We start from the raw sequence: 24,108 nt of genomic DNA on the forward strand, positions 1-24,108 counted from the left end.
AAGAAGGGAGAGAAAGGGTGACAGATGATATTGGAAGAAGAGGAAGAACAAAGAAACAGAGAGGAAGTAAGGAGAGAAAGAGTTAAAAGGAAGAAAATGAGGGAGGAATAAGGGATGAAGAAAGAGGATGGAGAGAGGAGAAAGGGAGGAGAGAAAGGGAGTGGATGGGGAGAAAGGGATGGATGGATGTGTTTGGGCGTGGTGCCAGTCTCAGGATGGGGGGACCTTTGGGCAAGGCATCAGGGGGAAGAGAAACAGATGGTTTGTGAACCTTTTATTAGGCGTCAGTAAAGAAAAAAAAAACAGGAAACATTAATCAAACACGCCCCGAAAACAGCCACTCGTTTCTGACGCCGTGCAGCGTTTTAGGAGCGTGTTTGTTTTTGGTTTTATCTATTTTTCCTCATTTCACCAGATTTTTCTTTTTGAAATGTGTTTTTTTATATATAATGGAGGTGTGAAAAACTCCACTCCAGTCCTCCAGTGGTTTACTAACGGACGTCCATGTGGAGAACTTGTGAAGAAAGAGAGAATGATATCAGAGGCTGAGCTATCCTGACTTTTTCCTTGTATCAGTCCAGATTTTTTTTTAAAACCCTCCACAATCCTACATTTCCCATGATGCAACCTGACAGCCCTTTCCTGCCTGGTAAAAATCTACCTCTTCTTAACAACACCCCTCCAGTTTGTAACTCAAGTCTTTTGTTTAATCTGCTTCAAAGCCGAGACAACCCAAACAATTTTATTTCACTTTTTAAATCTCTTTCACATTAAATCATCACATTTAAATTAAATAAAATGCCTTTCAAATTGTAATAATCACAGTGAGGTCTATTGATAGAGCAGTCATGAAACAGCTGGATCTCAGTAACACACACACTCACTCTCCTGTCCGTCTCTTGGAAGCGGCCGCTTTGAGCACCGCGGTACGATTTTCTCTGTTAGCATGTTAGCTAAGACTGTTAGCATCTTTAAGACGATCTTTTTGGGCTCGCCGTCTTCGTACATTACCCTGCATTGATAACAATTACCTTAAAATTAGCATCATCACTCTGCCTCAGTTGTTGGTTAACTTGGCCGACTTTTGATCCTCTTTGTTCCTGACGATCACCGTGTCCCTCCATCATTCATCCCCCTGGCTCTGTAGCTGTGAGTGACGGCTGGCCTCAGTCATGAGGGGTACACTCACTGTACAGATAAGTGCTGTCTAATGTTGTGAACGTATATTGGCATTTAAAAGTCAAGACCCCGAATATGAGACGATCCCACTTTTTCAGATGTATGTCAAAGGAAAAAGACCCTGTCTTATATTCTGACTGATACGGTAAATGGCTTGTAGTCAGCAAACACCCAGACGGTTGGTATGATATGATTTACTGACCAACACCTGTGCACTTACGTAACATGAACTACCATCAAGCTGATTTGATTCTGATGTGATGGCAAATTCAGCAGCCATCTTGTCTTTTTAAGGAATAAGCCTCAACTGTGCTCCTCTGGACGGTTATATCTAAGCATGGTAGACGAATGGTTATGATTGGCCCGGGCTGAATCAGAGAACGTAAATCTTTCCCCACTTTCCAAAAGATGTTCGTACGTAAAGAGAATGTTGTCACTCCCCATATCCTTACGCTCAGTGTACTTCATCAAAATATCCCCGCTGTCATCCTCACTCACAGGATATGAACGTGCAACTGAACCAAACAAAAACATAACTGCAAGATCACAAGTACATACAGATATAATCTACAGACACAGGCACAAGCACAGCAACACAGAGAATTTTTCAAGTGCACAAAAATCGTTTAGCATTTAAGAGACAAAAGCAAACTAAGAGTACATAACTGCCCTTTTTGAAAACACAGATACGATATAAGAATGTGTGCGTGCATGTGTGTATGTGCATGTGTTCGTAGGAGTAATTTTTGGTCCAGGTCACACACTGTTCTGTGTGTGTGTGTGTGTGTGTGTGTGTGTGTGTGTGACCTACTTTTTCTGAACGGACATCCTAAAACACAACATCCTCTCTCTCTCTCTCTCTCTCTCGCTCTCTCTCTCAGTGGGCTGATAAATCCATTTGGGGTGATTCTTTTTTTATTTGTTTGTTTTTTCCTCTGTTGTTGCTTCAGACAGCAACGGACATGGTGTGTGTGTGTGTGTGTGTGTGTGTGCGTGTGTGTGTGTGCTTGGTCCTATTTATGGGACAAAAGCCTTCAGTGACCCAATAAGAAACAGAAATCAGAGCGCTTTATTGTGAAACAGCTTTGCTGCTCTTATCAACTAACACTGTTTAAAAAAGCAGCCCTGACACCATTTTTCACAGTGTTCAGATACATGTTGCTCTTCACTGAAACACAAACATGTTTTATATTAAAACAGCATTTAAGGAAGAGTCACCTGCTTCAAATATTAAGACTTAATAAACGGCCTGTTATCACTTCTTAAATGTATTCAGACTGGACCAACTGCACCGACCTGTCAGCCAATGGGACTGTAGTCTTTTATTTCCAAAAATATCCTCACTTTCCAGATTCTCAAAATGTTGGCAAGCAAAAAGTCTGTCCTGCCTTCCCATAAATATTTTCCCTTTTCTAAAAATTCCCAAACTTTTTCAAAATATTGTCCTGCTCTGAATGTGTCCCCCTTTAAAACAAAGCCCAAGGATTACAATGCGAGACTCCATGTTAATTCACTTCTTTTGTTTGGGCACCTTCGTTTGTACACCAAACCTTGTTTGTAGAATAAGACACCGTGGAACTACACATACAAACATAAAAAACAATTTTCAGTTCATACATTCATTCCCTCATTAACAAACAGTTTACATGACTTGCCCTGTAAATTAGCTAGCTTAATTCAGACGATAGCAAAAGGCTAATTAACGTTACCACTTCTGCCTGCTTATAACCGTTGGTGGGGCGAACTTCTTGGAGGTCTTCTGAGTGAAATGAATGAAATGAAAGGGGAACTGCTTAACACGACGTGACAACCATTCCAACTAGCACTTTTCACCTGTGCGCCGTACATTCCAAGTTAGCGGGAATAAACCGGTTTCCTGGTTCAAAATAAAAGCTCAAATAAAGCACAAATTTACAAATGATGCTGACAGGGATGGCTGCTCTTACAATCCTCTTAAATATTCTCACATGTTCAAATTGTTGGCACTCCTTAAAACAGCCCCCACTTTCCAACAGTGTTTCCCACATTTCCTCCATAATTAGAAATGCCCTCACCTGTGAGCCAGTTTCCTGCAACGTCTCCTTTCGTGTTCATCAAACAGCATCCTTTAATGCTGAAAAATGAAGCCAGACCAGAGGTACCAAAAGCTGCAGTTCCTCAAATGGCCACTTGAGACTGGACCCCAAAGCGAGTCAATCCCCATTAGGCACCAAGTTAAAATCCCCAACCTTACAGCAGAATGAAACATGTTTACAGGCTGGTACAAAAACAGGAATTTGGTCTCTAAAGATTTTCACGACAAATGTAATGGAGGTTAGAATTTTTATACAACTGCTCCATTGAGATTACAAGGTTTATAATGTAGTTTAATAAAAGACCACTTTGGTCATTAAGTAGCTCATTAATGAAATAGTCTTGAGCATGGATTCTATAAATCTAATAGCTTAGCACCTGCTAGCCTCTCACTCCTCTGGCTCCAAATATTATAGCATGTAGCTCCAAAAAAACAAAGATGGTGACATACAAAGTAGGTAAAACTCTCAGGTATAGAATGTCTTCTTTAGTTGATTGTGACCTGACTGAAGAGCCTCCATGTTCTATTGAGCAGACGTCACATTAGAGACTCGCTCCGGCTTTGGCACCGTAACACAGCAGGATGATTTAACATAATGTAGTTCACCGAGCAGCCTTTGTAAATCCCTGCCTTAAGCGACAACTCCAAACACATACACATAAACTCACACACACATACACAACTACACACATCCAGGTACCCACCAGCAGCCCCTTTTAAATTCCTCTTTTCAACATATTTCGCTGGTTTGAACATTTGGACTTTCAGCCTCGTTTTAATTAGTGATTTCCTTCGAGAAACGCCTAAATGAATCATTAGTCAGAAATCCTTGAGCAGTGCCAGTTTTTTGCTGAAATAAAAACCCCAGGGGTACACCAACCTGGCATTACCTGTTCAGTCATTTTACTCGAGTTTTCTCCCTTTTTTCTGCCTCTCTTTCGCTTAATACAACTCCCCTGACTGAACGGCAGACAGGCCCTAATTGGTGGAATATTAGAAACTATTATTCCTAATTAAACATCACAGAACACACTGTCAGATTTGGAGCGGCGGAGTGATTTAAGACGTGCTGAACCTCTGGCATCGTAACAAAGTCTATTAGTGGAGACGGACGAGGGACGCTTCAAATTGGCAAGCAGACGAACGGGTCCAACAAAAATCTGCCAGGGTTTCAATATAACAGGTGTGACTGTGTGTGTGTATGTATATCCATACAAACACACACACGCACACTTCATTCCTGTCTGTCTTTTAAAGGCGACAAAAACTGTTGAGTACAGACACATGTCTAACGACGTCCCGTTCTCGGTCCCGACTTGTCAAACACGGCAGCTTGATCAGAGGTTTCAAAATAAGACGCTGTAGGTACGCCTCGATCTGAATTTCTACACCTTGTGTCCCAGGTAATTGTTGTGATTTACTGTTAAGTGACGTAGCATGAAGGGCCTGAAATTCTGCTTGGGGTGGCTGTACAGGTAGATGGATGGGTCAAACAAACACAGGACTTTCGTTTGATCCGTTTGAGTTTGATTCCTGTTTGCAACCGAGTCAATGTCGACTTCTTTTTAAGTTACATGACGTACGTACGTTTGTTACATTACGTACCCAAACTATACTAATTTAGTCTTGTCTAAACCTAACTGAATCGTTTTAGACTTTTACAAATATAATATAATATAAATCATCACTTCTGGGCCTCTATACATGTGTGTCGGCGAGTGTGTGCTGACCCTTGTGAGACCCCTCCCTCAAACTCTATTCTGTTATTCTGCTTTGCACGGGATGTTTTCAGGAGGGGAGCTGTTGTGGTTCCCTGAGCCAATCACAAGCCGGAGTTTAAATATTCAGTATGGCTTAGTTTCTAAAGGAACCCTGGACTTGCAAAACATAAGCTAGTGGGGAACCTGGATTGTTACAGTTTGAAGCGTATGGCCACTGGCTTATTTGTGGTTGTGGCTAAGCAGAGTTTGATGACCCAGTGGATTAAAATGGCTAACACTGCTAGTATACAGTATATTAGTGCTATATACACTCGCTGAAAAAGTACCTGAGTACGTAGTACCCGAAATCTATACTTGAGTAAAAGTACAGATATCAAACCAGAAAACAACCTTGGTAGAAGTGAAAGTCAGCTATTCTAATGTATGATATTAACTGTACTTAAGTATTGGAAGTAAAAGTAAAAGTAAATGATGTTAATAAAAAAAAAGTGGTCAAAATTTAGAGAATTTTTAACTTTATTTTTAACTGTTAACCCTGATAAAAAAAAAGGATTCACTTGAGGAAAAACAAGGTCTTCACAACTTGCAGGGGTGTTAATCGACCTGTTGGTTTTCTCGACATAACGTAGTCGCTACTCGCCTGCATCTTTAAGAGCAAAACCGCACCTTTGAAATCCTTTGTACGTTTGTACTTGATTTACTTTGCTTCTTCTTCTTCTTCCAGGTTTTTACGTCAGTTGGCATCCTCGATGTTGCATTACTGCCACCCTCAGTTATCACGCTGTATTTTCAGAAAAAAAAATCCAAAATTATTGACCACCAAATTTCTTCGGATTACATTTTTGTCACAAAGATTCTTAGAGGGAAAAGCATCGGAGTAAAAGTGCACGTCCTTCAGGAAATGTCGTGGAGTTGAAGTAGAAGTTGACAGATATATAAAAACTAAAAAAAATGGGGAATAGAAACTCCCAGAAAATATAAGTACTGCAACAAAGTACTGTTACTATGTTACATTAAACCACTACCTTGAGCACAGTTTTCATGAGTGAGGAAATGGGCTCAAGAGACCGAACCTGTTTGTTTTTAAAGTGAAGAATGAAAACTACTTCATAGAGACTAGAGGTCGACCGATCGTGGATTTTTAAAGGCCGATATAATGACGATAGTTTGTAACAGGTAAAAAAGCCGATAGCCGATTAATTGGCCGATATCTTCCTACCCCACGAAAAAAAAAAGTGAAACTGATGTAAATGAACAATCTTCGTATTTATTACATATCCTTACACATTACTGTTGACCTAAAAGTCTATGTCAAATACATCACACAATAAAAACATAGAGCTGGTATTGTTGCGTTATATTCCAGAGGTAACTTTTATGGGGAGAAACTGAAACGAGTCGGATATATTATGAATCACGTACCACTTGTCAGCTGTTCTCCGGTACAGCAAAGGTGTAGCCCCCACCCATCCCCCTCACGGTCTCCATGTACGAGTGGCATTTCATGGTTTTCTAACAGTTGTAAGAGTATCCTCGGGAGTTGCACACGCAAACTTATATTTTCAGCAAAAGTGCCCCTTAAATGATCAGATCAGATGATCCCATTAGTTGTGCGAGGCTTGCATTCACTGCTAGCCAAATTAAAGTGAGCTTGCTAGCTAAACAGAGACAGCAGCGTGAGATCAGCAGAAAAGCAGAAAGTTAACAATAGTCTAATTCATTAATAATGCAATACTATAAACAACAACCTTGTCATGATCATAATTTGTGAATAAAGCTGCTTTATAAAGTTTCATTAATTATCCCAGGTACCTGCATGTCACGTATGGAGACTCCATTAAAAGGGCGAATGCACACGAGCTACGTCCCCGCCTGAGGCTGCACAGCCATCAGCCACTATCGGAGCCCAGGTCCACCGATGAGGATAGCTTGTAATTAGTCCTATCGGGGGCCAATTAATTGGCCAAATAGAGACGTCATTACTGCATAAAAATATATAAATCCTTATTTCAAAACAATCAACAGTATCAAAATTATGTTTGATTTCATAAAAAATCTTAAGGATTCTAAATTTTGACGAAAGCAATCAGCCAAAGTGTCAAACATATAACCCTTCACAAAACTGTACCAAGTATAAAAAGTAAAATCAGAGAAGCTAATTAATGATGTGTTCACATTTTATACACATTTGGCATCTTTGCAAATTTCTAGGCAAAATTAGAGTAAAATAATACTCGAACACTCAATTGTGGCTCATGTCTTTTGTGTGATACTTGTCTGAAGACGACCAAAAGTGACCCTTCCTGTTATAAATGATAATATATATGTCTCTGAAATACCCTGAGCCCTCCTATGTTACACACACAGACTGTGGGACACTGTGTCAGTGTAATAACCGAGCTGATGTTGTGTCGATGACGTTCAAACTCCCCGTCTGCTTTAGTGTCTCCTCGTCTCTCAGTCCCAGCGTGACGCCCTCCTGATGCTTTCAGGTTTGGGTTTATTGGTGCTTTACGGCCCTCAGACCTGCTGTCACACACATTAAACACACACGCGCGCACACAATACATTTACATGTGTGCACACAATAACACACAAAAAGGCAAGTGTTGGCTTCATTGTCATTCTGCACCACGAACTCGTCCAACCTTTAATGACACTCAAACAAAATAAAGAAGCACACAGGCCGCCGATGAAGAATGCAGTGTGACAACATGATCCAGAAATACAGAATGAGTGAATGATTGATCACAACATCGAGATCAATCGTGTCAAATAAGAAAATATCAGACGTGTGTAGATGTAAAATACTTCTAGTCTCTAACTTCCAACGCAAGAACATTCTCTAACAGAACATCTTCCTTAACTATGTTTTACATTCTCCCCGTCATTTATTATTAGATCCATGCCAATTAACGCTAACGAGCATTAGCTCTAACAAGCATCCACACTGACAATGCTGTGAATACTGTGTTAGAGGCTGTTAGTTTCTTCTCGTGTGGTGAAATCAGTGGAAATGTGTCGTCTTGGTTTAAAGGTCAGAGTGAGTTGTAGCTGTGAGACTCTCCTGTCCTAAAAAGAATATAGTTAACCATTATGAATTATTAAAGGACAAGTTCCCATGGATCCGTTTTTACGTCAGAAGTAAAGACAGATGTGGTTTAGTCAGGATTACCCTGTTTCTAGAAGGTTTATCTTACTTACACACTTTGATTTGACTCTTTTCTTCACCTTATTAAGTTTTAATTCACAAACTACTTTCAACACGCCTGTTCGTCTGCACACAGCTGCTTACCACGCCCCCTTTGACTTTTTTTGACCCTAAAACGTTCAATCATTACCAAACGACATCGGCACCTTTCACAAGCTTTAAAACAGCGACAGATTTAGAAATTTTAAAGCTGTCCTCGTCTCTTCTGCAGACTGTTTGTCGTTTCAGCTCGATCATTGCGACCCGCCCTCCACCCCGTTCACCTCCAATCCACCTCATCAGTGTCCCCGTCCAGCTCCTCAGCTCATCCCGTCTTCACCATCATCACCACCACCAGTATCTGGACTCCATCGGGGGGTATCCTATCCTGCTCTCGGCCTCTCTACCCTCTCTAACCCTTCTTAATGAAGTCTCTGCTGTTTGAAATATCTTGGATAATCTAGCCTAGACTCTCCCACCTCATTTGTAGCCACAGCTCGTCTCGCCGTCTCGTGTTACTACAGTGCATTGAATTAAATACATAAGTTGCGTCCATATATCTGTCATGCCGTCATGTTGTTGTCAAGCTGCCGCTTTGGAACATGCTCACCTGTACAGCTGGGTCGGATTCAGGTGGATCTGCACACGCTGCTCAACCAATTCAACCAGTTACAGGAATGCACTGCTTGTTTTCTGACTGAGTAGATGCTAAATCAGTGGGGGACACTAAAATTTAGTCCCGTCTCATTGACGAAGACAAAACATACATGTCGTCAGAATTTTTATTATCAACAATCTGATTTAGCTCATCAACGTCTCGTCTTTGAAAAGGTTGAGGAACATTTATCGTCATAATTTTCTTTATGGACAACAATGGAAAATAAAGCAGTCAAACATTGTGATCATCATCCGTCGTGTGTAGAACTGCAGTGTCAGATTGAGCTCATTAATAGTAAAGGATCCTTAGAAAATGGACCATAAAATGGACCTGTTTCACTTCTGGAGGAAGCTAATCATAAGAAAACACAACGCGGAAAAAATGTAGCCAATGGAACTTTAGCTAGCTGGGAAAGGGGGCGGAGCTACAAACACACACAAATCCATTAAACAGCTGCAGGTTTTGGTGTAAATGATGGAGGCATCTGTGGAGGAATGTTAATTTCCTGCTTTTTTTCTATGAAATTGGCTGCTGAGAGCGAGCCAGCTGATGTTAGCCTCTCTCGCTCTCGCTCTCTTTTTCAGACACACTCTCATAAAACCAGTTTTCCCCTCACATGGATCTGGAATGTCTCTATCATTTGTACACACACATAGCATAAACACAAATTACCTGCTCTCTCTCTCTCTGTCTTGCTAATCTACACACACACACACGCACACACAGACTGAGTGACCACTCTGGTGCCAAAAAGCCAATTACCCAGAATGCTTTTAAGCAGAGTGAGCTGCATTAGCGCCGGGCAGAGTGTTTAAACAGGACTAATAGTTGAAAGGTTAATGACTGATGCCGCAGTAAGCAGTCTGTAATCACCGGCTATTACCTCAGACTGTAACGCCAAGAAACTGGAGCAAGAGTACGGTAAACATTGAACTATTTAACACACCAGAAACAGGTACACATTACCGTTTGAGTATGGATGTGTGTCGTGTTGGCTGGGTCACACTCGGAGTAGCAGCAGTCATACTCATAGTATGGGTTTGGGTTTGTTAACATTATTTGTTAACATTATTCCTACACAGACACACTATGCTGTGTATAGATCAACTACACCACTCCTTCCTGCTACCTGACGCTGACGAGTGTCCGATTAAACAACGTGCTGGCTCAGATTTGAACTGAGATTTAGGTTGCAGAGCGCCCGTCCATCCGTCTCCAGGGAGTGGCAGTGGCACTGTATCTTGCAAGTCACACGTTGGCTGAAATCTGGCTTACAACAGCGGTATGCACCCAATGTTAATATTAATTATTTTATGATTGGAGTGGTGGTAGTTCTGTGTGGAGTTTGCATGTTCTCCCCGTGTATGCACGGGTTCCCTCCAGGTGACTCCGGCTTCCTCCCACAGTCCAAAGACACGTTAGGTTCTAAATTGCCTGTAAGTGTGACTGTGAGTGCGAAAGGTTGTCTGTCTCTATGTGTCAGCCCTGTGATTCACTGGTGATCAGTCCAGGGTGTAACCCTGCCTCTCGCCCAATGACAGCTGGGATAGGCTCCAGCCCCCAGCGACCCAGGAGAACAGGAGAAGCGGTATAGATAATTGATGGCTGGATGATTGGAGTGCAAAAAAAGCAGATGAAAGGATGTCAAAATAACGACATCATGTCGCTGGATTAATGCTTTGTCAGGTGTTTCAGCAGGTCTTTGATAATGCAACGTCAGAACCTCAGGAGAATTACAATTGTCACAACACAACCTCATTAAGCTCATTTCTTGCTCAAAGTGAAATAAATGTATTTGTGTGATTCACATCGGAGGATTTGCAGCATTTGTATTGCATTGTATGTCTTTTTGCATCCTTGCATTGACTTTGTAGATCGTTGTGTCGTGCAAAACTGCAAACAAAGTCAGACAGAGAAGCAATCAAACTCAGGTAAAGACATGCTTTAACGATGACATGCACACTTTATCTGAATTTTTCCTCATAAAAATAAAGGGAAGACAGCAGGAAGGATATGCACATGTCACGGCAAACGTCTGTACATACTTGCATTCGTACAGTTTATTCTTTATACTCAGTTTTCCCGGGATAACGAATAATTTCAGATTGTTTTCTGAAGTTCTTATTCATCTTGTTATCTCGGAACAACAAAACTGGTTTTCTTGTGATAACGGGATCATTTTCTGGCGATCTAGAAAACAGATCAACAGGCTCCTCAATGATATTACAGAGCAGGACATGACATGCTGCCATCACCCACACTGATGAGGTGAGTTAATCCTGTTTGTTTTGTGCTTTTGCAGCTCTGACTTATGATCATCTGACGTTACGGTGATGCAGATATATGAGTCGAGATCAACTCGTCATCACGGCAAAACAGAGTTAATAAAATGTATGGATGCATGTCCGCTTAGGGCTTCCGTATGTACACAGCTTACGTCTGTACAACCGTTAACATGTCTATGTCACGAGTCCCAAGGGTGGGCGCCACAGCAACAAATAATTTTTAACCAGTGTTGTTCAGTACCACAGATCATATGTCGGTGGAATGAAGACACAACTGTCATTTCTTTTCCCAAAATTCCTCTGAGGAGACTGCGGAAACTCCAAACTTAGGAGACCTGGGCGCAACAACACCTGAGCACATAACGCCTGGATCCCACAGGATGTCTGGCACGTTATATTTGCGGCGCGGTTCTGGTCCTTGAGACAGCGCGAGCCCTCACCCACAGGAAGCATGTCTAAGCCGCAGCACAGCGGAGCGCCGGCCCAAGCACCTGGAATGTGTAATCACACGATAACATCAACGTTAAACAGAGCAGCACACAAACAACAGTTCAGTTTGCACCTCCGAGGTTGATCATCTGCTCATTTGGAGATCATTCTGTGATTTTTGTGCTTCTACCATGGCTGAGGACACTACTTAATTAAAAGTGTTCTTTTTTCAAGATTTCAGTGTGTTGTTGTCTGTATGACCGGGTGCTGTATGCTGTTTTCGTGTGTGACTTCCTGTTTGGAACGATCTGCTCTGTTGAGCTTGACGCTTGCTTGAAGCGGCCTCCGTCAGAAATAGACCCGCCGCGCATCTTTAGCGGAGCAGAGCGGAGAGCCGCTTCTGGGAAGCGCCGGAGACGGATCGACTCCGAAGGTTGCTGCGTACACGGAACACGCCGGAGTTGGATCCTGTGGAATCTGAGGGTTATTCCGCTCTGGAGCTTCGGCTCCACTCTTATTATTCCTCACAAACTTTTGCAGAATAAAAGCTTAAAAGACTTAATTACTTTTGAATACAAAAAATGTTTGCTTATGCTAGTAAAAAATAAAGTGCATGAACATTTAAAAAGTAAATCATACATCAGCGATCTTACACAAATAGACACAATAGACCTCATCTACAGTTGGTACACTAAGTGCTTCAGGGTCAATAAAAAAATTCCAGTTTATTTGTATTAACGGAAGGTTATAAAATCACTTTGCCCTCTAAATGAAAATCAACTTCCAGTTAACCTCTGACCTTCCTCTGATTATCCAGCGTGTTGGTAGCTTTGTATCAGGTGAGTAATCTCAGTCTTTACTGATCCCATTTACTTCCCCCTTATTTTTCTCCACCCCTCTCCGTCTCCGTCTACACATTTCCATTTTCTGTAACATATGGGAATTTCTCAGTTGTGTTTCTCACGGCCAAGAAAACATATTTTAGTCACATGAAGAAATCCACACCCCAACACCTATTGATTTCCCCTTGGCAACAACAGTGTTTGTGTACACGTCTGTGTGTGTGTTTTGTGTAAAAAAGCATGTTTTAACACATAGGAAGTAGTGAACATGAGGGTATCATGTGTGTACAGCAGCTCTCAGCATGGTTACTACCCTGTAACACACACACACACACACACACACACAGCGGGGCACCCATTGTCTATTGTGAAATGCTTTGATTTTCCTTTTGAAAGGTGAAAATTATTTCAGTTGTTTTGTTCTGATTTCTTGTTTTGATTATAACTTATTAATATTACTGATTCTATCCTTTATTGTTATTAAGAGATTTTCTGTGTATAAGACGCACTTTTCATACATTTTTTTTCATCTAAAAAGTGGCCTGCGTCCTATATACCCGTGCGATCAAATGCGTCCTCTGTTTCCCCAGCTGCTAAGGACCCATCGGGTGCGTCCTTCCCAGCCCACCGTATCCCGCATAAACGAAATAGCGAACTTTTAAACGGCCGAGGAATACACTTTAAATGAAAACGTTTTTGGTTTCAACTCAATCAAATAGCTAGTGTTACACATGTTTAAGAAAACGAAAGGGCCCTAGAAACAAATTATCTTTAAAATAACAGGTTAAGTCACGCAACGTTAGTAATGCTAGCCAGTTAGCCCGCTAGCTACCCGTTTGGTCCGCGACAGGAGCGGTGTTTGGGGACCCAAGGTTAGACCGGACGGTCTCATTTCACTTCTGCTCTAACGGTCTACGCTGTGAATGGAGCATCCTCCGTGGACCGCCTCCCCGATTGAGACACAGCTATGGTATTTGACCCAGACGATGGCGCTATAATCGAGCTAAAGTGGTGACGCCACATCTCCGCATTAAACTGTTTCCGGGTCCAAGCCGCTACAACGTCTCGTATTTACAATATGCCGCACTGCTGTTTTCCAAATGTATTTTTAATGTATTTAACTTTATTTTTTGGATGTACTTTGATTTACTTTTTTTAATTTTTTTAATGTGCTTCTTTATTAAATTGAGTAAGAGCTCTACTAAGAGTAGTAGCAGTGGAGAGGAGAGGGTGAGGAGAGGACGAGGAAGCGAGAGAGCTGTGAGACGAAGGAACGACAAAGAGATAAATAGATAAGAGTGAAAGGAGCGAGGAAGACGGTAAAGAAGCCTGAAGAAGAATTAACAGGAGGAAGAGGAGGATGGAGAGAGGGAGAGAGCACAAGGGATGACAGAATGAAAGAGAGAGATTAATAGACGACAGAGGTAGTTCAGAGAGGAATGCTGACAAGTCTCTTTCAAGTGTTGAAGACCGACACACACACACACACACACTCACACACACTCTCAGGTCCCGGTGGAGGGCAGGTGTAGACAGCACCACCATCTGTGTATCAAAGCTTCAAATATTACTCCTGACACACGCTTTTTAATAAAGATGCGTGTGTGTGCGTCTGTTTGTGTGTGTGAAGGAGAGTGATATATGTAAACTAAATCATGTAGATAAAAACATTATGTGAGAAAAACTTTTGTTGTTGCCGGTTTTAACAGAAGTAAACAACAATCCTGCATTTTAATGGTCACTGAACAAGTGGACACAGCCTCTTTGTATCTAATGTGAAGCCAATGTCTTAAACCTGCATCCCATAGGGCAGCTGTGGCTCAGTGGTAGAGTCGGTCATCTTTCAGTTGGAAGGTTGGCGGTTCAATCCCCAGCTCCCTCAGTCCTCACATCGAAGTGTCCTTGAGCAAGACACTGAACCCCATATTGCACTCGGGTTGCATAGCCAACGGTGTGTGAATGAGGACTGATTGACAGTCAGGCACTTTACATAGCAGACTCTGCCATCAGTGTGTGAATGGGTGAATGTGACGCGTGGTTGAAAGACTAGAAAAGTGCTATATAAGTACAGTCCATTTACCATTTTGAAAGGCCAGCAGGAGGCGACACAACTGGTTGCAAAAGTCTTTGAGAAAATGGTCCGACTTCTCTCTTGATTTATTCCCTCAGTAAACATTTTCCTAATCAGTTTATGGTCTCAATCTCTAGTTTCAAGTCTTCTTCAATACAGCATGATGTTCATTTTGTAAATCATTGTCCCATTTAGAGTCAGATAGAAGTAAAAGGTATAATAAGTAGGATTTGTCCCTGCATTTTGTCAACAACATGTTCTGGGTCCCTCCTCCTGGGCTCTTCGTCACCAGAAGCTCACTCTCACTCTCTTGTGCGAGAACATGGCCACCATGTCAACACCGACAGCATCACAGTTACCTTTGCGCTAGCATGCTAACCGCCGGTTACGATTGCACTATCATGCTAACCGCTGGTTACGGCCTGGACCCTTTCGACCCGTTCAGGAGCTTCAACTCTTCAGTGTGAAGGAGTCTTTGACTGCAGGTGATCGATGCTACACTTAAGGTCAGGATTAAATGCAAATACTTCAAGTGTCCTGCAAGAAACCTTTCATGCTTAATGTTAAATTAAATAATAATTTAAAATAAATTTGACAACAATGCACAGTATGTGCGTCAGTGTGTGTGTGTGTGTGTGATTTTGAACTCCATAAATTAGAATGAGATGAATAGTTAAATATGAAAATATGACAGGCTGGTTGTTTGACGCTTGTGCACAATGACAAGAGACATCTGCCCTGGCCTGTGGAGAGAACGAGCTCTGTGTGTGTGTGTGTGTGTGTGTGGGGGGTGTAACACAGAAAACTTCTCATTAACATGTATTCCCGGGCATTTATCTGACACTAGCATGAGCGTAGTTGCATAAGTGTGTTTATTTTAGTACTTTTGTATGTGTGTGTGTTATTTCATGTGTGTGTGTGTACATGCCAGCTTTGTCAGGGAGAGGATGAAAGGATGAGGGAGTCTCCGGAGAGTAAGCGTACGAGCAGACAGCGGATGATGGCGAGGGAGGGATGGAGGGCACACCGGGCTGCGTGAACGCCGCGGCTGCAGCATGGCTGTGATTAAAACACGTTCCTCTATCTAATACTTTAATGAAATATTAACACAGTAAACTGTAATTAAATTAAAAGGAGAGCCGGCAGTGAGATTAGTGGCCATGTCAGAACAACCTTAGGAGGATAACCTCCCCCCAAATTAATACCACAGCATTAGCTTAGCCGCTCTACTGTCACAGACACACACACTCAGGCTCATAATGAGCGTGTACACACATTGACTAAAGCAGCTGCACAAATTCAAACATGATCTAAAACACACGTCTACATTTACCTACAGACACTCCAAACACATTAAAGGAAGTTTAGCGCGTCGCGATGATAGAGTTGTCAAATGAGAGAAGCTGCTGGTTAATTCTTAAACATGGAAGCTCATCAGCCCACGGGGCATGTTGAATGAACACAATTGGTGCTCTCACACACAATCAGGCTACACTAACAACTAACACCTGTACGTTTGCTAAATAATATATCACACAAAAGTTTAACCTTCTGAGGGCGACACTTTCAAGTCACATATCATCATGAAACTTTCTGTGAGATCCAAAGTCCTTGAAATCTTATCAGAGGCTGTCAGTGACGGCCCAGAATGTGTGCTAATGTGTTTAATCGTCAGGGCCCAGTAATCTGATCAGATTACAGCTATCAGATTGGATTCATTCTTGAGAATGGGATTGTTCAAAGGACATTTTTTTAATTAAACACAAGCTACTTGTACCCTAATGATAAGGATAGTAGTGAAGGAACTACTTCCCTTGTTCCCTCATCCCAATACTTATAATATAAGTGGTATAACCTACCACCGCAACCCCAGCAGCATTGCCACCTTCAACAGATCCAGGCTCGTTCATGCGAGCTCCAGGTATTGACTGCCTACCTTACTCTACCACATGCTCCTAATCAACAGGGTTATCAAAAAGAAGATTAAAATTGTAACTGAAATTGAATTAGATCAGGTCATTCCTCATGTGTCTACACATGCTTGGCCAATAAAGCTTTTTCTGATTCTGATTTCAGTTTTGGTTTTCAACCCGATAAACTTTCAGTTTGTGTTCAAACTTTAGAGTAGGATTGGGAAAACTTGGATGGAAAAAATCAGAGCACTGGGTCTGTTAGTGGTCACTTTTCAGACTAGCACAGGAGCTCAGACCACCGAGAGTTCGGAGTCTTTAGGCCCGGGGCAGGGGGACTCAATTGGGGATTTTGTGTGTAGTCCCATTTTACGCACTATTAGTTCTATTAGATCTCAAAAAGTGTGCATCTGTAACAGGTCGAACTTCTTCTTTTACTTTAAAACAACAAGATTAAATAAAATGGATTAGCTGATCCTGGATAGCAAAAACTTGGGATGATTTGGATCGAGATGAAAGTTTTGATGAAACAACTTTGTGATTTTCAACCAAGACCATGATCTTTCTGGAACGTGCCCTTCGTGTTGTCTAAACAGAACCACACACGCTGCAGGACGCTGGATGTGAACCCTGGTCGCCAGAGTGAAAAGGCTGCAGCACGTCAGTGATGCCCGCACTGCAGTTATATCAGCAGGCTAGACAGTCAGTTTGCGTGCTGTGCGCGTCAGGTGATACAAACTAATATTCTCACTATAAGAGATGTGTTGCAGGTTGGTGAACATACTAATTAGATATTCCAAAATATAACCAATCGCAAGCATACACAATGAGATGGTTTACCCAATAAGAGAGCTTTACTTGACCTCAGACTCACTGACGGTCGGTCACGATCTTATGTTTACACCTCCAAAAGGTCACATTCACGCACACTTCAGGCTCATACGGTCACATTTTTTAGAGCAAAGCAGCGTCCTCCTGAAAAACCCAGAGCTCCTTCAGTAAAATGTATTTCAGCAGCTAAATTACTGACGTCACTGAGTGCATTGAAGCCTTTACATTTACTGACAGCAGGTTCTGTAAAAGAAAAAATAAATTCAACACAAAATGACCTGGAAAGGGGCCGCTTGATGTGATTTAAAGGGCCGGTACGGGTCTGCAAGTCTGAGAAATCATTTGTTCAGCTGGAGACTGGAGGAATTATTACTTATTATTATTCATTATGTGTAAATGCAAGTTGAATGATGTAAGAGGCAGTCCGTGCATTGCTTGTTTCAGCACGAGAAAATGTGTGTGCGTGTGTGTGTCTTAAAAGGGAGGGCTTTCTCTGTTAATCATGAAGGGTATTAGGCTCTATTAATGACTTAATAGACTCTGAATGACAAGTAATAACATTAGGTGTGTGTGTGTGTGTGTGTGTGTCTGTGTGTGTGTGTGTGTGTGTGTGTGTGTGTGTGTGTGTGTGTGTGTGTGTGTGTGTGTGCGTAGGATAAGTCGGCCTGATGTTGAATTTAAGCTCCCAATTAGCTGGAACTATTTGATCTGCATTCATCAGGCCTGACCCGAGACACAGACAGCATGTTTGCAGTGTGTGTGTGTGTGTGTGTGTGTGTGTGTGGGTGTGTGTGTGGGTGTGTGTGGGTGTGTGTGTGTGTGTGTGTGTGTGTGAGAGAGAGAGAGACAGAGAGAGAGAGAGAGAAAAGAGTGTACCAGAATGTGTACCAGGGTAAGAAGCTGAGTCCTAGATGCCTTGGAAAATTGACAGTTGACATTCAGTGGTTTTCAAATCAGAGTTACTCTCATCTACATGTATATAAAGACAGAGAGAGAGAGAGAGAGAGAGAGAGAGGCTTATAAGAGAGCGAGTGCGTTCGCCCGGTTTACAACATTATCATAATTAATCAGATAACAGTGACATTATTGGTGTAGCAATTACAATTACAGTTATCTGTCGCCTGCTGCTTCTTATTGTCCTTCATTGTTTCTCTAATCATGACCATCATCATCATCAGCCCTTAAATTCTGATTAGTAATATTGGCAATTAATTTACTTTATGAAATATTTAATTAATTTGTTTTAAACCTCGATCAGAGCCGCTGCTGTGAAACGTTTAAGTGACTGTGTTCGCTCTGTAGCTGCCCCGAGATTTATTTATAGTATCACAGGACCAAAACCAGAGACGGCAGAAGTTCACACATTCTGTACTCAAGTTCACAGACAGATACTGGTGGAAATAAAGTCTCTGAAATGTCCTCGACAGCAGGCAGACTTTGTAATTGTTTTAATGTGGCTTGAAATTTAAGGTCTGAGTCCAAGAATACACCCAGATTAAAGATAATTCTTTATTGATCCCCAGACGCGGAAATCGGGATTTGTCAGATTGAACTTTCTGGCTTGGTCGGTCATTTTCAACACCAGTGACTGAAGCTGCGAGCTGAACTCTTATCACTCCTCCTTAGCTCCAAAAACAACTACCTCAGTTGTATCCTCTTTTAACAGAAGAAAATGATGGCACATCCACTCATTGATTTAGTCAATGCATTTAACTAGAGCTTGTCATCTGTATAGCTATGGTAACTAATTTTGTTGTATTCCATAATCTGAGCCAGTGGAAGCATGTGAATGTTAAACAGAAGAGGCCCAAGAACGGGGAACTCCATGTGTATTTGTCTGCTCAGTTGCCTATGGACACAAAGTAGTCCCTGCATGTCCTTTAAGTAAAAACCAGTTTAGTTCTGTGCCAGAAAGTCCCCCCTAGTTTTCCATGTTGTGGTCAACTGTGTGAAATGCAGCACGGAGATCCAGTAGTACCAAGACTGAAGTTCTGAAACTGTCTGTGTTTAAGGTTAACTGAACTTAAGCTAACTGAACTTGACGTCATATCCGAGGGTGTGTGTGTGTGTGTGTGTGTGTGTGTGTGTGTGTGTGTGCGTGTGTTTGTGTGTGTGTGATGGATCCACCAAGGAATCGTCTTTTTTAGGACCTTCTATTTCGGTTCACTTTGGTCTTGTTGTTGGAAGGTGGCAGGCAATGCAAAATTAGAAAAATGCATTAAAGCTGAAGTAACAAGCCTGCTTAAAACCATAGACTGTATAAATAATCAGTGTAGCCATTGGTTTCTCGACTGTAAGTGATGCCGGGATGGCATGTTGGTTTCCTGGAGCCAGAAGTGACCATATTTGGATCAGGGGGTGGTGCTGAAGAAAAGGGAGTGGTTGGCAAATGCCAGGTTATCAAAGGTAAACAGTGTCAAGTCTCTGCACTGGTTCTGTTTGTATTTTGGGTTGTTTTTTTTCCTGTTTTATTTTACAAGTACTCACCTCTCCTCCTGTTTCAGATCCTGTCCTTGTGTTTCCTGCCTCTGTGATCACCTGACCCTTCCCCGATTGTTTCCACCTGTGTCTCGTTAGCCCTGCCCTCCTTGTCTGTGTGTTTTCCCTTCCTAGTTGCCAGTTCGTCTTTGTACCTCCGTGTCAAACATTCCAGCATTAATCCCTTGTGTCTACCTGATGCTTGTGGACCTATCTGTTCCTTAACTGTTTTGTTTGCCTGGTCTGACTGCCTACCTGTGTACCGAACCTTTGCCTGATTAAACAACTGAGCGGGTGTTTATTTTTATCAGACTAAAGAAGTACTGGAATCGCAGCTTGCTTGCCCGGTAAGATAGCAGCGAGTGATCAACGCATTTATACTTAAAATAACCGGTCTTCTCATCTCTACGGTCTGCTGTAATCTCTCCAGGGAGAAGCCAACAGCAATCCTGACTCCTATTTACTGGCTGATGAATTAGAAAATTTTTGAGAAACACTAAACAGGCTAACAAGCCAGATATGGCGAGCACATTACACCAGCTATTTAGTGTGAAAACATATCTAACGATACTAGAATTTAAAAATGCTGGTGCACAGACTTCTTGCACAGCCAGGTCATGTCTGATTTTTGCATCGGTTTTTTCAATGATTCTGTTTTGAAAAAATTAGGAGGAGGTAAGAAATACACATCCAGATCGAAATATAACAAGGTCTAGAAAACAAACAGGAACACAAAGAATAATACTTGAGGATCATCAACACAAGACACACGGTCAGGTTTGACGAAAACGGACAGGCAAAGAAACGGGAGAAGACAGAAGCTGGGTCCCAATCCACGGAGGATGCTCCATTCACACCCTGCGTAGACCGTTAAAGCCAAACTAGCTAGCTATCACAACTAACATCAAGTAAGTTAACCAATTATTTTAAAGATGATTTGTTTGTAGGGCCCTCTGTTTTCTTAAACGTGTAACGCTAGCTCTTCGATTGAGTTGAAACCAAAAACATTTAAAGTGTATTCCTCAGTCGTTTAAAAGTCCGCCATTTCGCTTAAGCGGGATGCAGTGGGTCGCGGAGGATGCACCCGATGGATCCTTGGCGGTCGGGGAAACGCAGGACGCATTTGTCGGCCGCATCTGAAGGAGCCTTCGACCGCTTCTGTGACGCCACCAGCCTTCAACTACGAACTTCGAAGGCTGCAGCTCCTGGATTGGGACGCAGCTTGAAAGTAAATACACTTTGAAGGTGAACGTAATGATGCACAGGTAAAAACAATCAGAGCGGGGCACACAATCTCACAGGAGGGAAGCAGACAAAAACAGGAAGTAAAGCTACATACAATGGAAAGGTTTGTTTCAATCCAGTCCAGTTGGTGGCGGTAATGCTCCTCTAAGCTGGTTCTTCCACAGCCAATAATCTCGAGAAGAAAAAGAAATCAGAGAAACCCCTCCCTTTCTCATTTATGTTCACAAAAGAACCAGAAAGTCATAAGACATAGAAATTGTTGGGAAAGAAATTAGTTAAAAATCCCCAAAAAGACTCAAATAAAACAAAGTGTACCTCTCTCATAAAGAAACCATAAGACCCAGATCACTTCAAAGAGCTCTCTTTCCCACCTCCTGGTTGACCTTCAGGACCTTTGCCTCTTGTTTACCACTTATAAACCATCCAATTGTTTGTCCGGATATGAGAGACGTAAATCCATCGCCTCCCTTTTTTCATTGGTGGGAATACCTTGTTCCGCCCGGCGACCAGATAGTGATGGATGATGATTGGCCGGCCGGATCAGGGTCTGCCGTGTATTTCCATACATCATCTGACTCTCTCTCCCTGCCCCGACGATCTGCACCTGCGCCGCCTCGCTTCCCCCGAAAATACCTGTGATTAATGTCCGCAGCCGGAGAGGGGAGCAGAGCGGGGAGAGGCTGTGGTATTAATTAAACCAACCCTAACACATCTCCTGTTATACGTGTGAAGGAGAGGAGAGAATTGAGGAAACAAACAAAGTTGAAAAACAAAGAGTTGCAGAAATTGACAAGAAAAAAGTGGAAGGAGGCAAACTGTGAAGACTGACAGAGAGAAAAAATGTGAATATTAGAGTCATAGAGAGAAAATGAAAAGAGAGGAAGGAGTTAAAGATGGAGAAACAAAGAAGAAAGTGAGGAAAAAGTGAGGAAGAAAAAAGGAGAATTTGATGTGCAGACAAGAAGAAGCTAACGGAAGAGCCTTATTTATTTAAATAATAAAACAAATTAAGAAAGAGTGAGTTTATGGGGATTAAAGGGAGGAAAGGAATAAAATAGATATAGTTGAAGATGGAAACTGCAACAAAGAGAGATAAAGCTGCTGTAAATTTGCCCCAGAAGCGTTGCTAATAATAAAACCTGCAGCTTCCCGCTCACATAAATAGCTTCTCCGGTAAACTTGCACACTTGGTATAACATCACTAATATTAAGGTCAGCAATAATAAGCTGCTTAGCCTCATGTGATGATGAAAAACAAACAAGCGAGGTCACTGAAAAAGGTGCTGCAGTTCTTTAAGAAATTAAGTTGAAAGGCCCTAAGATGAAAACAGTCAACATTAATCTTCTAAATAACAAAACTTTTTCACAGTTTAACAATTGGTCAGTGAGCGTGCATGCAAAATATCAGCCCTGGGACTGAAGCAGCCAGCGTTTGTTATAATCGTTATTACTTACCACATTTAAAGTTAAAGGTCTGTTTTTAAGAGAAACAAAGAAACAAACAAAACAAAAAGTAAATATCCTGTCCAACTTCACAGGATCTTACCATGATGAGGGTGGATCAGAGTGCTCTGTGATTGGTGCTGCTGCTATAATTTAGTCGAAGGCCCCGCCAATACAACGACACAATGCAACCTTCTGGAGTGACACTAAAACTAAAGAATCAGACCTCACTGTGTAGTTGGGATGTTAACGCTTCTTTAGCTCACACCGTGGAGAAGAAAGGAGCTCATATTTACCAGCTGGCAAAGTTTTGGACAGAGTTTGACCAAATCCCAGCCTCCACACTCACAGACTTTGAGACGTGATCCTGGTAAGTGTGTGAGTGCTTAGTGCTGTCCCACTGTCAGATCACAAAGTGTGTGTGAGGCCTCTGATGAGGACTTTTCAACTCCAAATTGCAGACTTCATGTGAGTCCACATATCTAAGATAAGATAGTACTTTATTGATCCCCAGAGAGGAAATTTGGGTGTTGCAACAGCAGAAAGACAAGAAAGTAGCAAGACGAAAAGTACAAATAGAGATAGGAATAGATCAAAATGTAAATAAGTTAAATAAGAGATATACACAACTGGTATACAAAAGTGACACAAGTGACAATCTAAAGTGACATATATGGGTAATAGCAGCAACATTTAGCAGTATGAAATAGTGCAGTATAAGTAAGGTGCAACGTTCTGCAGACTCTCCTGTGGGACTTACCCAGAGTTCACAGCCAACTTGGTGACATATGTGATTGTCCAGCGCCCCACTAAATGTAAACAAATGTTCATATATTGAAGTAGTAATCAATAAAGTTTGAACAAAAAAAAAACCTAATTAAATGTTAACAAAATGAGCTTGGACGGTGACGGGAAAAAACGTGAGTTTATCTGTAAATGACAACATGTCGTTCATCACTTAGAGAACGTTTTTAGAGACTTTGTTTTTTTCAGTTAAAGGATTAACAATAATTCCTCTCTGACTTTTGATAGTTTGCAAAATACGTAAACACTGTAAGACACAGTTACATGCTGGAGGTCGCATCTTGTTTCCTGGTCCGTCCCACTGCCTGTTTTGATACACTTCTCAAACCCTCACAGAGCCGCGCACTGCTCGCCTGACGTCATTTAACTCTGTGGGGGTTCAGTGCTCAGGGTGTAGGGTGCAGATCGGGACTGGGCCTTGGTGAACAGTTGGCTGACCTTTAACCCCTAAGAGCTGACTCATTCATTGAAAGCACCAGGAAAATTGGTAAACAAAACAGAATGTGTTTTGTCATTGAAAAGTATTTGAAACTTTGTGAAGGGCAGCTGTGTCCCCCTGGTTTAAATCTCTGAAATAGAACTAATATTAATCCAGAAAATAACGAGATAATATATCAGCTTATTAAAACGCTGAAATGATAATTTAAAAAAAAGAGCTGCCTCCCCCGTGAGAGAGCAACGGCAGTTTACACCTAGCAGCCACAGTCTACAGTAAACACATTTATTTTTTCAGCGGCATATTTAAAAATGCAAATAGATGCAATTACACTCGCCTTGTTTATCAGCAGTTATTACCAGTATTTTGGCGTCGCCGCGCTGAAGAGGAGCCATATTTCAAAGCGTTCGCCGTCGGCCGCTCGCTAACGCAGATAACGAGTTCCCCCCCTCGCAGATGTAATTACAAAACTATTTTCTGGAAAACAACTCCAGTCCCACGACCCCCACTTA

This window comes from Semicossyphus pulcher, unplaced genomic scaffold (assembly GCF_022749685.1).
Source record: "Semicossyphus pulcher isolate SPU_LCO1_2020_fin unplaced genomic scaffold, fSemPul1.0.p SCAF_28, whole genome shotgun sequence".
In the NCBI taxonomy this organism is placed as follows: domain Eukaryota; kingdom Metazoa; phylum Chordata; class Actinopteri; order Labriformes; family Labridae; genus Semicossyphus; species Semicossyphus pulcher.